This window comes from Ictidomys tridecemlineatus, chromosome 6 (genome assembly GCF_052094955.1).
Source record: "Ictidomys tridecemlineatus isolate mIctTri1 chromosome 6, mIctTri1.hap1, whole genome shotgun sequence".
In the NCBI taxonomy this organism is placed as follows: Eukaryota; Metazoa; Chordata; class Mammalia; order Rodentia; family Sciuridae; genus Ictidomys; species Ictidomys tridecemlineatus.
Window position 1 is genome coordinate 77,400,419 of NC_135482.1, and position 10,464 is coordinate 77,410,882.

General features: G+C 38.9%; 1 non-coding gene across 1 annotated transcript; it reads right to left on the reverse strand.

Moving 5' to 3' along the window:
* Window positions 1-8,390: 8,390 nt before the first annotated feature.
* On the reverse strand, window positions 8,391-8,463 carry Trnav-cac (transfer RNA valine (anticodon CAC)). Its single transcript has one exon. It is a non-coding gene; the product is annotated as a tRNA-Val (tRNA).
* Between the last annotated feature and the right edge of the window lie 2,001 nt (window positions 8,464-10,464).

Consider the following 10,464-nt stretch of genomic DNA (forward strand, 5'->3'; position numbering starts at 1 on the left):
TTTACAGAATTATGAAGAATCCTAAGAGGTATAATCCACATCAATTTCTCAGATTGTTTTATTTTCTGGAGAAGATTGATTTTATAGGCCAAACTTTTTATAGTATTGTTGAAGTTTAATGTGTGGATGTGTGTAGGGATTGAACCTAGCGTCTCCATCATACATGCTAGACAAGCACTCTACCACTGAGCCCCCTGTTTCCAAGCCCTATTGAAAAGTTTAAATTTTTCTTTGAAATAATTCAGATGGTTTTGCTGGCACCTATTTTAGTTACTTTGAAGTTATGGAGTTAACTTCAAATAGTAGAAAGGTGACAGTATCTGTATTATCAATTTCTGTGTAACTATTACCACAAACTTAGTGACTTAAAGCAAAATTTGTGCTAGGTGCTATCACATCTGCGTGTAATTCCAGCAACTCAGGAGGTTGAGGCAGGAAGAGTGTTAGTTTAAGGACAGCCTCAGTAATGTTAAAACTGAACACCTCCCACCCCTTCCCAATCTCTTATGGTGACCCCCCTACCCCCGCATACTGGGGGTTGAACCCAGATACTCTATTGCTAAGTGACACCCTAGTTCTTTTTTTAATTTTTGAGTCAGGGTCTTGCTAAATTGCCCACTCTAGCTTCTGCATCAGCTTTCCCAGAAATTGGGATTACAGGTGAGCACAGGGCTGTGCCTTTTTTTTTTTTTTAATAAGTACCAAGTGCATTCTTGACTTTTAGCTACTTCTAAACCATTCCATGCGCTTCATACTGCCCTTGCTACCTCAAAGTTTACTGGTGGCTTCATAGGAAATTTCCAAAGCCCTCATCTTATATTTTCAGGCTTTTCACAGCAATTGATGTGATCAGTGATTTCCCTGTTGAAATAATAATAATAATTATTATTATTATTGCAGTGCTGGGGATTGAACCCAGGACTTTCATATCACTTAGGTTGCTGGCAGGAAGTTGATGGCTTATTGAAATTGAATAATTGGAGGAAAGCTTAATAAAGGGACTTATGTGTACAAGGTGTACAGGTACTTCAAGGGAGAGTATAGTTCTCAGGACCAGTAACTTTGGTGCTAGTGATAGGATGCTGTTACTACTACTGCTGGTCTAATGGTTGAGGGAGGAAGTGGTCAATGGAAACAGGAGATAAACAGACCATGTAAAAAGGGCAAGGGTTTGGAAGAAACAGCAGGAATAAACATTATCACTCTCCATCATTATTCCAATGTATGGAAGCACATACATTATTGAATAATGTATGTGCTTCCATACATTATTCCCCCTGACCCATTTCCACATCATATAACTAAGCAATATCTACTTGTCTTTAAGGTTTAAATCAGGCCCCACTTAGATAAGCCTTCTAAAACAAAACATTCTCTCCAACACGCATACATGGGATTATATGCTAAATGGGTTCCATGAAAGCCTGAACCATATTTTGTCACCATTATAGCATCAATGCATTTAATTAAAAAAATATTTTTATTCAAAAGTGGGGATTGAACCCAGGGCCTGCCTCATGCATGCTAGGCAGTTGGTCTGCCATTGAGCTATATCCCTAGCTTTTTTTTTTTTTTTTTTTTTAGAGGGGGGAGAGAGAGAATTTTTAATATTTATTTCTTAGTTCTCGGCGGACACAACATCTTTGTTGGTATGTGGTGCTGAGGATCGAACCCGGGCCGCACGCATGCCAGGCGAGCGCGCTACCGCTTGGGCCATATCCCCAGCCCCTATCCCTAGCTTTTTAAAAATCAATTTATTGAATACTGGGATTGAACCCATGAGTGTTTTATCACTGAGCTATATCCCTAGCCCTTTTAATTTTTAGACAGGGTCTCATTTAAATTGCTGAGTCACGGTCTTGCCTGCCCTTGAACTTGTGATCCTCCTGCTTCAGACTCCTAGATTGCTTGGATTACAGTGTAAGCCACTATGCATGTGTTTTTCCCTTTTAGAAATGAATAAGTCTGCAGTGAAAACTGGCAGTTTTAAAACAGACTTTTATTCAAGTACTAATTAAGCTCCTATATCCAATACCCTACTGAGTGTTCTAAACAGTCATTTGACACTAGAGAAATCATGGGGCTAGAAACAATAAGTCCTTTTAATATCACCAGGGCATAGATGAACAGTTGATGGAATCAGAAGACTTGAATAGAAATCTTGGTATTTCTTCTTAACTGACTATGATCTCTGATAAATTTTATCTATGTTCATTTCCTCTTCTATAAGATGTAGAAAATAATCTGAAACAGATCATGAAGAATTTTCATTCCAAGCATATCCAATTAAGACTTCAGTACTAAAGTCTGAACGAACAAATGATGGAACGAACTTACCACTGTGCACCTATTATGTATAGGCTAGGGCCACTAGGATGCATTCTCTTTTGCACTATGATTATAGTGAACCCAAATTCTCATCAAGATCCCCACTACCATCATCATCACTACAAAACAAGTAGTAAAGCTTTATTAGGTTTCAGGGCTTGGGAACATATATTCCTAAGATTATTATACTTGGGAAGCACATGAATCCCAGAGTTGGGAATTGTATAGAGAGCATAAGTGATGCCAGGTTTGATCTCACAAAAGTTCTGAAAACAAAAAGTGACCGTGTTAGGCCCTCAGGATGATTTTTCCGGGGTAAAATTTGATTCCTATAGGGCTGGGACGGTAGCTCAGTGGTAGAGCACTTGCCTAACGTGTGAGGCATTGGGTTTAATCCTCAGTACCACATAAACAAAATAAAGGCATTCTGTCCATCTATAACTATAAAAAATAATAATAAAAAAATAAAGTTGACTCCTATAACAACACTGTGGAAACAATTCATAAAACATGCTAAAATAGTAAAACACATCTCTTCCGCCTCAAGGGCTGAAGCTCCAACCTCAGTATTTTCTAGCAGAAAGTCCTGAAACAGCTGCAAAGGAGCACCCACCATTCACATTATAGGTTACAGAATGGCTCCCCTTCCCCCTGGTTACATTAGGACCAAAGACAGTGCCACTTAAGGGCATGAATCCAGGGTGTTTACAGCTCTACTGGCTTCTGAGACATCTTAGTAGTAAGTCAGTGACAGGTGAAGTAGGGATCTGTTATCTTAAGGGTTATTTCTTTTTTTTTTTTTTTTTTTTTTTTTTTTTTTTTTTTTTTTTTTTAAAGAGAGAATGAGAGAGGAGAGAGAGAGAGAATTTTTTTTAATATTTATTTTTTAGTTCTCGGCGGACACAACATCTTTGTTGGTATGTGGTGCTGAGGATCGAACCTGGGCCGCACGCATGCCAGGCATGGGCGCGCTACCGCTTGAGCCACATCCCCAGCCCTTAAGGGTTATTTCTAAAGCATTGTTAGGTTATCAATCTCTGAATTGCTGATATAATTGTCTGATATAAATACAATTTTCTTATTTTTGAAGAACTAAAACCATTTTATTTATTCCCAGTGATGTATGAATTATTGAGAAGCTGCCATAGAGAAATGCCAGGAGAAAAAGCTCTCTGGTGCCAATTTAACCAGCCAATTTAACCAGACCCAGTGGCTTCTCAGCGTATGTTACCTGAATGTCCACGAGGTGGAGCCAGTCACACGTAGTATGGCATCCTGAGAAGTTTTGGGGTCATCCAGCTTAGTGCCCCTATTTTACATATGAAGAAACTGACCTAATGTCACCCAGCAGTTCATTTTAGCACTAAGTTGAAATAATTGTTTCTTCTATGGTCTGCTAAATTATTTCAGCTCATATATAAGCCTTAGAAACATTTAAAAAAACTTTGGTGAACCTATTTCCCTTTGTTTAACCAAGATAGTAAGAACTAAGGGATAACTTTTACCTTTTTCTGCAGTTGGGTTATCACAAAGGAGAAAGAAAGCAGACTCCTACCCCTGGTGCCATTGTCCTCCATGAGTGCCACTGTGGGCAAGCACCTGCCTTGTGGGATGTAATTCCTTTTTTTTTTAAGAGAGAGTGAGAGAGGGAGAAAGAGAGAATATTAATATTTTTTAGTTTTCAGCAGACACAACATCTTTGTTTGTATGTGGTGCTGAGGATCGAACCCGGGCCGCACGCATGCCACACGAGGGCGCTACCGCTTGAGCCACATCCCCAGCCCCGGATGTAATTCTTGGATATCAGATTCTGTGGCCCGAAGTTCTAAACCTCTGATAATATTATAATGGACAGTATCCCTGTTGTCAAGTGCCTTACATTCTTGGAGAACAATAACAAATTCTAAGATGAGGATAAGTACAAGGTGCTCTTAGTACATGGAAAAGATTCCAAGCCAGGTGTCTTGGCACATGGGAGACTGAGGCACGAGGAGCAACTTCATGAGGCCCTAAGCATTTCAGTGAGACCTTGTCTCTAAATTTAAACAAACAAATAAATAAATAAAAGGAAAAGGTTAACTAGTAAGAAACTGATTAATGGTAATACCCAAAATTGTGTAAATTAAGCAGAAATCTGAGAAATTGAAAAACAATGAGATGTATTTAGACAAAAACAGCTTCTTAACTAAACAGTTTTAGGTTTTTTAACTTAAAAGTTAAGCCTTCTTGGTATACTTATTTTCAAAAGTTTCATCAAAGTATAGTATTTCTGTTTTTTTTTTTTTTTTTTTTGCCTTTGCAGTGCTGGATATCAAACTCAGGGTCTTGTACATGCTAGGCTCTACCCCTGATCTATACCCCCAGCCTCATCAAAATATAATACAAATTGGGAGGGACACTTACAGCTTAAGGGATTTTAACCACTGGGCACATCTATGTAACTTGCATCCAGTTTAAGAAACAGAAGGTGACCAGAAGACCCTCCAACTTCTGTCCCATTTGTTCTCAGTCACTACCTTCCTCAAGGGTAACTGCTATCCCAACATTTAACAATATAAATTAATTTTGTCTGGTTGTTGTACTTCATATAAATGAAATTGTGTAACATGTACTAATTTCTAGATCATTCTAATTTTAGATCATTCCCATTAACACTATAGCATTTTACTATGTGAATGTACTATAATTTTTTTGGAAGCATTTGGATAGTTCCAGTAAACATTCCTAGTACATGTCTTCTTTTGAAAATATGGATGCATCTGGGCATTTGGGGCATGCCTGTAATCCCAGTAACTGGAGGCTGAGGCAGCAGGATTCCAAGGTCAAAGCCATGCTGAGCAATTTAGAGAGACCCTGTGTCACAATAAAAAGGGCTGAGGGACTGGGATCAGCTCAGTTGGTAGAATGCTTACCTTGCATGCACAAAGCACTGGTTTCAATCCCCAGCACGGGTAGGGGAGGAAGAGGGAGACGCTGGGGGATGTGGCTCAGTAGTTAAGTGCTCCTGGGTTCAATCCCTGGTACCAAAAAAAAAAAAAAAACAAAAACAAAAAACCCACTTATACCTCCATGCCATCTTTTTTCTTTTTCCTTAGGAGATGCCTTACTGTGACTGATCGTGTTGCCCAGGTTGCTCTCAAACTCCTGCGTTCAATTGGTCCTTCTGCCTGAGCTTCCCCCATAGCTATAGGTGGCATCACCATACCCAGCAGCATGCCATCTCTTCATGTGGAATATTTAGAAAAATATTTGACAACAACAATCTGACAGTTAAGGTACAAAATGTGTCCTCACAATGACAGAAGATTCACAAAGTAGCTTCTGAAAAGCTAATTTCTGATTTTACTCCTTTGCTTACAAAGAAAATTTACACACACACACACTTGTCCAGGCTGGCCTCAAACTTGTAATCCTCCTGCCTCAGCCTCACAAATTGCTGGAATCACAGGCGTGTACTACCGTGCCAGGAGTGAATATAAAGAACCTTTATAACTCAACAGTAAAAATTTGGGTAAAGGATATGCATAGCTGTTTTCTGAAAGAAGATATGCAATTGGCCAGTAAGCACATGAAAAGATGTTCAACTTCATCAGTCATTAGGGAAATGTAAACAAACCAATGAGATTACTGTTTCATACCTACTAGTGTAGTATAATAATAATAAGGGAAAATAACAGGCTTTGGCCCGGTTTTAGAGAAATTAGAACCTAGGAGTGCTTAATCACTGAGCCACATCCCCAGCACTCTTTTATATTTTATTTACAGACAGGGTCTTACTAAGTTGCTAGGGCCTCGCTAAGTTGCTGAGGCTGCCTTTGAACTCAATATCCTCCTGCCTCAGCCTCCAGAGTCTCATCATGCCTGACCTACATGTATAAATCTTGAAAACATAATGCCGAGTGAAAGAAGCCAACTACAAAAGGTCATATATTGTATGATTCCAATTTTATGAAATGTTTAGGATAGACAAATATAGAGTCTGAAACTAGATTGGGGATAAAAGCAGGGAGGAATTGGAGTGATGCTAATAGATCTGGGGCTTCTTTTTTTGGGATGATGGAAATGTTCTGGAATTAGATGATAGCAATAGTTGCATATCATATTGAATATAATAAATAGAAAAAACACTGAATTTTACACTTGAACATAGTTAAAATAATACATTTTATATTCTATAAATTTTATCTCAAGTATAAATAACTTGGTTTAGGTACAAGGGCGTTCACTGTATTGCTCTCTTTAAAATATAAAAACAGGGGTCTAGGGTTGAGGCTCACTGGTTGAGTGCTTGCCTAGCATGTGTGAGGCACTGGGTTCAATCCCCGGCCCCAAATAAAAATAAATAAAATAAAGGTATTGTGTCCACCTACAACTAAAAAATTTTTTAAAATTATATATGTGTGTGTGTGTATATATATATATATATATATATATATATATATGCATACATATACATATGTATATACATATATATAAACAGGAAAAATCAAAAGAAAAAAATAAAGTGCTCAAAAGGGTACTTGAATAAACTGTGCTAGACTTATATGTACAAATTTGTAGTAATTTTTTAATTACTTGTTAATTGAAAAGATTTCCATGTTTTTTTTCTTTGTTTGTCTATACTGGGGATTGAACTCAGGGGTCCTTTACAACTGAACTACATCTCCAGTCTTTTTAAATTTTATTTGTTATTTTGAGACTGCCTTGCTAAATTTCTCAGGCTGGCCTTGAACTTGCACTCCTTCTTCCTTAGCCTCTCAATTCACTGATATTGCAGGTGTTAACTACCTCACCTGGCTGTTCATACTATGGGGTGAAGAAAAATGACTTGCAAAGTAATATTTAAGGAATGATACTAATTTTTGGAAAAAAAGAATACTAGAGAGAGAGAGAGTAGAAGGGCATATGCTTAATGTTAGATAGCCCTGGGGGATGGTTTTCCTTTTTACTTCTAGGTGTTCTCTAATTTTTCTCAATAATCTCATTTTTTTTCCCCCAGTGCTGGAGATGGAACCTGGGGCCCTTGTGTGCTAAGCATGGAGCTACACCTACAGTCCTAATATTGTATGTTTTTAAAGTTGTGTTAAAAACAAAACTGAAAGGCAGAAGATTCCAGCCCTAGCTCTGAAGTTTCCCTTTCTTAGCCACCACCCCACCATTCTTCTTTCTCTTAACAGATAATGGTGAAATAATTGGCTTAATTGAGGGGTCTAAATATTCTGAAAATCTGTGTTGCCAGGACTCTTGGACTTGTCCAAAGCTATGTTTTCCTGTTAGAAAAACATCAAAAGCGGAGGCCAGAAGTGTCTCTTGATAAGGAGGAAACCAATTTAGAGATGTCAATAGAGTAATCCCTCTACTGCTTGGCCACTTGCATTGAATATTTCCTGCTGGCTCTTTCTATGTCTCTAGTGTAGGCGGTAAAAAAAAAAAAAAATTTTTTTTACATGATAGGGCTTTTTTGTTTGTTTGTTTTTGGTATACTTAGCAAGTTGAAAAACAATATAAAATCAGCATTTTAAAGGGACTTACTAGCCAGGAGCATATTAGAGTCTCAATAAATTATGAAATTATTTTTACTATCAACCAAGAGAAAATGGTACATTTATTAGCTCTTTACTAAATTATGTGAGTTTGGGAAGTTTCTTTTTTTTTTTAAGAATGCTGCTCACTTTTTAAATTTTTAAAATCTTTATTTATTTATTTTTTGTTGTAGATGAACACAATGCCTTTATTTTACTTATTTATTTTTTTGTTTGTGGTGCTGAGGATGGAATCTAGTGCCTCACAGTGCCTCACACAGCTAGGTAAGCACTCTACCACTGAGCCACAATCCCAGTCCTCTTTTTTTTTTTTTTTTTAAGTTGAAGATGGACACAATACCTTTATTTAATTTATTTATATGTGGTGCTGAGGATCAAACCCCAGGCCTTACACATGCTAGGTGAGTGCTTTACAGCCGAGCCACAACCCCAGCCCAACTTTGGGAAATTTATATAACCTGTGTCTTGTTTTTTTTTTTGGTGGGGTAGCGGGGGTGGTGCTGGTGGTGCTGGTGGTGCTGGTGGTGCTGGGGATTGAACCCAGGGCCTTGTGCATGTGAGGCAAACACTCTACCAACTGAGCTATACCCCCAGCCCTGTATCTTGTTTTTTTAACTTTTTTTTTATGTGTGTGTGGTGTGATTAAACCTGTTCCCTCACTCATGTGAGGTAAGTGTTCTGCCACTGAACTACATTCCCCAATCCTCAGGTTTTCTTTTTCTTTTTCTTCGTTTCTTTTGGCAGGGATTGAACCCAGGAACACTTAACAACTGAGCCACATCCTCAGACCTTTTTATTTTTTATTTTGAGACAGGGTCTCACTAAGTTGCTTAGGGCCTCACTAAATTTCTGAGTCTGGTTTTGAACTTGTGATCCTCCTGTCTCACCCTCCCAAGTTGCTGGGACTACAGATGTGTGCCACTATGCCGGAAGATTTTCTTTTTTAAAGATAGGAATCATAAGACCTAACCCACTGTGAAAGCCATGGAGTTTCACTATTCAGCAAACCCATCAAGGAAGGATTTACTGTCAGTTCTAAGGAGTACAGTGAGCTGCTGGCATTCAGATGTTAGTACCCTTGGGATCTGCCTCCCCTTTGAGGTAAGTAAGACTGTTATGGGCCAATCCACATGTGCTTTGACCAGACAAACTCCATTTTACCCTGAGACTCCATTTCTTGTAAGAAATGCTTCTCCCATGAGAAAACCCCGCCTCTGCCACCTCCTGGTAAGCACACCCTGTTTGACAACAGCATGGCGGTTAAAAAAAAGTTTCTGTTTTTCTTATACAATGTATTATTAAGAAATGCATTTGTAAAGATATTCTCCATTTAGTTCCCATTTTTCTTGGGCAGTGTACTGTACCCTGAACTGGGTCCTTCTGACCCACTTCCTATGTTGCTATGGTTTTGACTTACTGGTGGCTTGTGGGTTTTGGCTATAAAAGAGATATCCTACCTTCTGCAAGGGGTCAAGTTTGCAGAGGCAACTTGATTACTGTACTTCCAACCCTCCATGGCAAATAAAGTTCTATGTCTTTCTTCAAGACTGACCTGGTGATTTATTTCAAACATGCCATAAGATCATGCTCTTCTGGGACAACCCCCAGGGAGTGGCTGACCTCAGTGGGGTACAGGTATGGGCACTCTAACACAGGACGAGCCTCCCTTCTTGGGTCAGCTTTGCTCCGGAGTTGTGGATGTTCTCAGGTTGGTCAACACTGTCAGATCTGCAGGGTGCTCTGAGGCTTTTCCTACTCAATCCTGCTTCTCCCTTTCCTTTAATAGGTGTGAGATCTGAGAGGATCTGAAGATATCCACTCCCCAGGCTTAATTTTCCCAGTTTTTCTCTTCCACATGCATTGTTGACCAATAAAACACCTTGCATTCCCATCTCCATCTGCCTCCCAGAGGACTCAACTGACACATTCAGATTTGTTATATGCCAAGAGGGTGATCGAACATAAAAAATTCTAAATAGTATCTTACATGTAGAAATCCCCCAATTAATGTTTAATATCTCAAACTCATGGACTCTAAGGATCTTCCTGACTCAGTCTCCCAAGGAGCTAGGATTACAAGTGTTTACTACTGCACCCAACTGGTCTAGCCAATTTGACACATAAAACTATTCATCACAAAATGCATCAAGTTTCTTTCTTGCTGTAGGTCAATGATAATATATAAACAGCCATTTCTGCTTTCTATTGGCTCACTCATTCATTTGTTCAAGAACTATTTCTTGGCTGGGCATGGTGGTGTTATCCGGAGCTGGGATAATGCTCAAGTTACTGCTACCTGTCACTACCCCATGCCAGACTGAAGACAATAATTGTTCAGAACCCTGGGCATCAGGACTTAAAGGTGTCTACATCCAGGGCAGCTCCTGACAGGACAGTGTGTTTGCTCATCAGATGATCACAACAGGGGATTCCAACTGGACATAGTCTAGCTGGGGCTATGTACCAGGGCACTATGAAACCTGGACATCTTTTGATGTGAAGGTGAAAGCTGGTGGTTATATAGTAAAATAGGACAAATTCAAGCATTTAAAAAAAAAATCTCCTTTGAAGCTGAATTATTGGATTTCCCTCA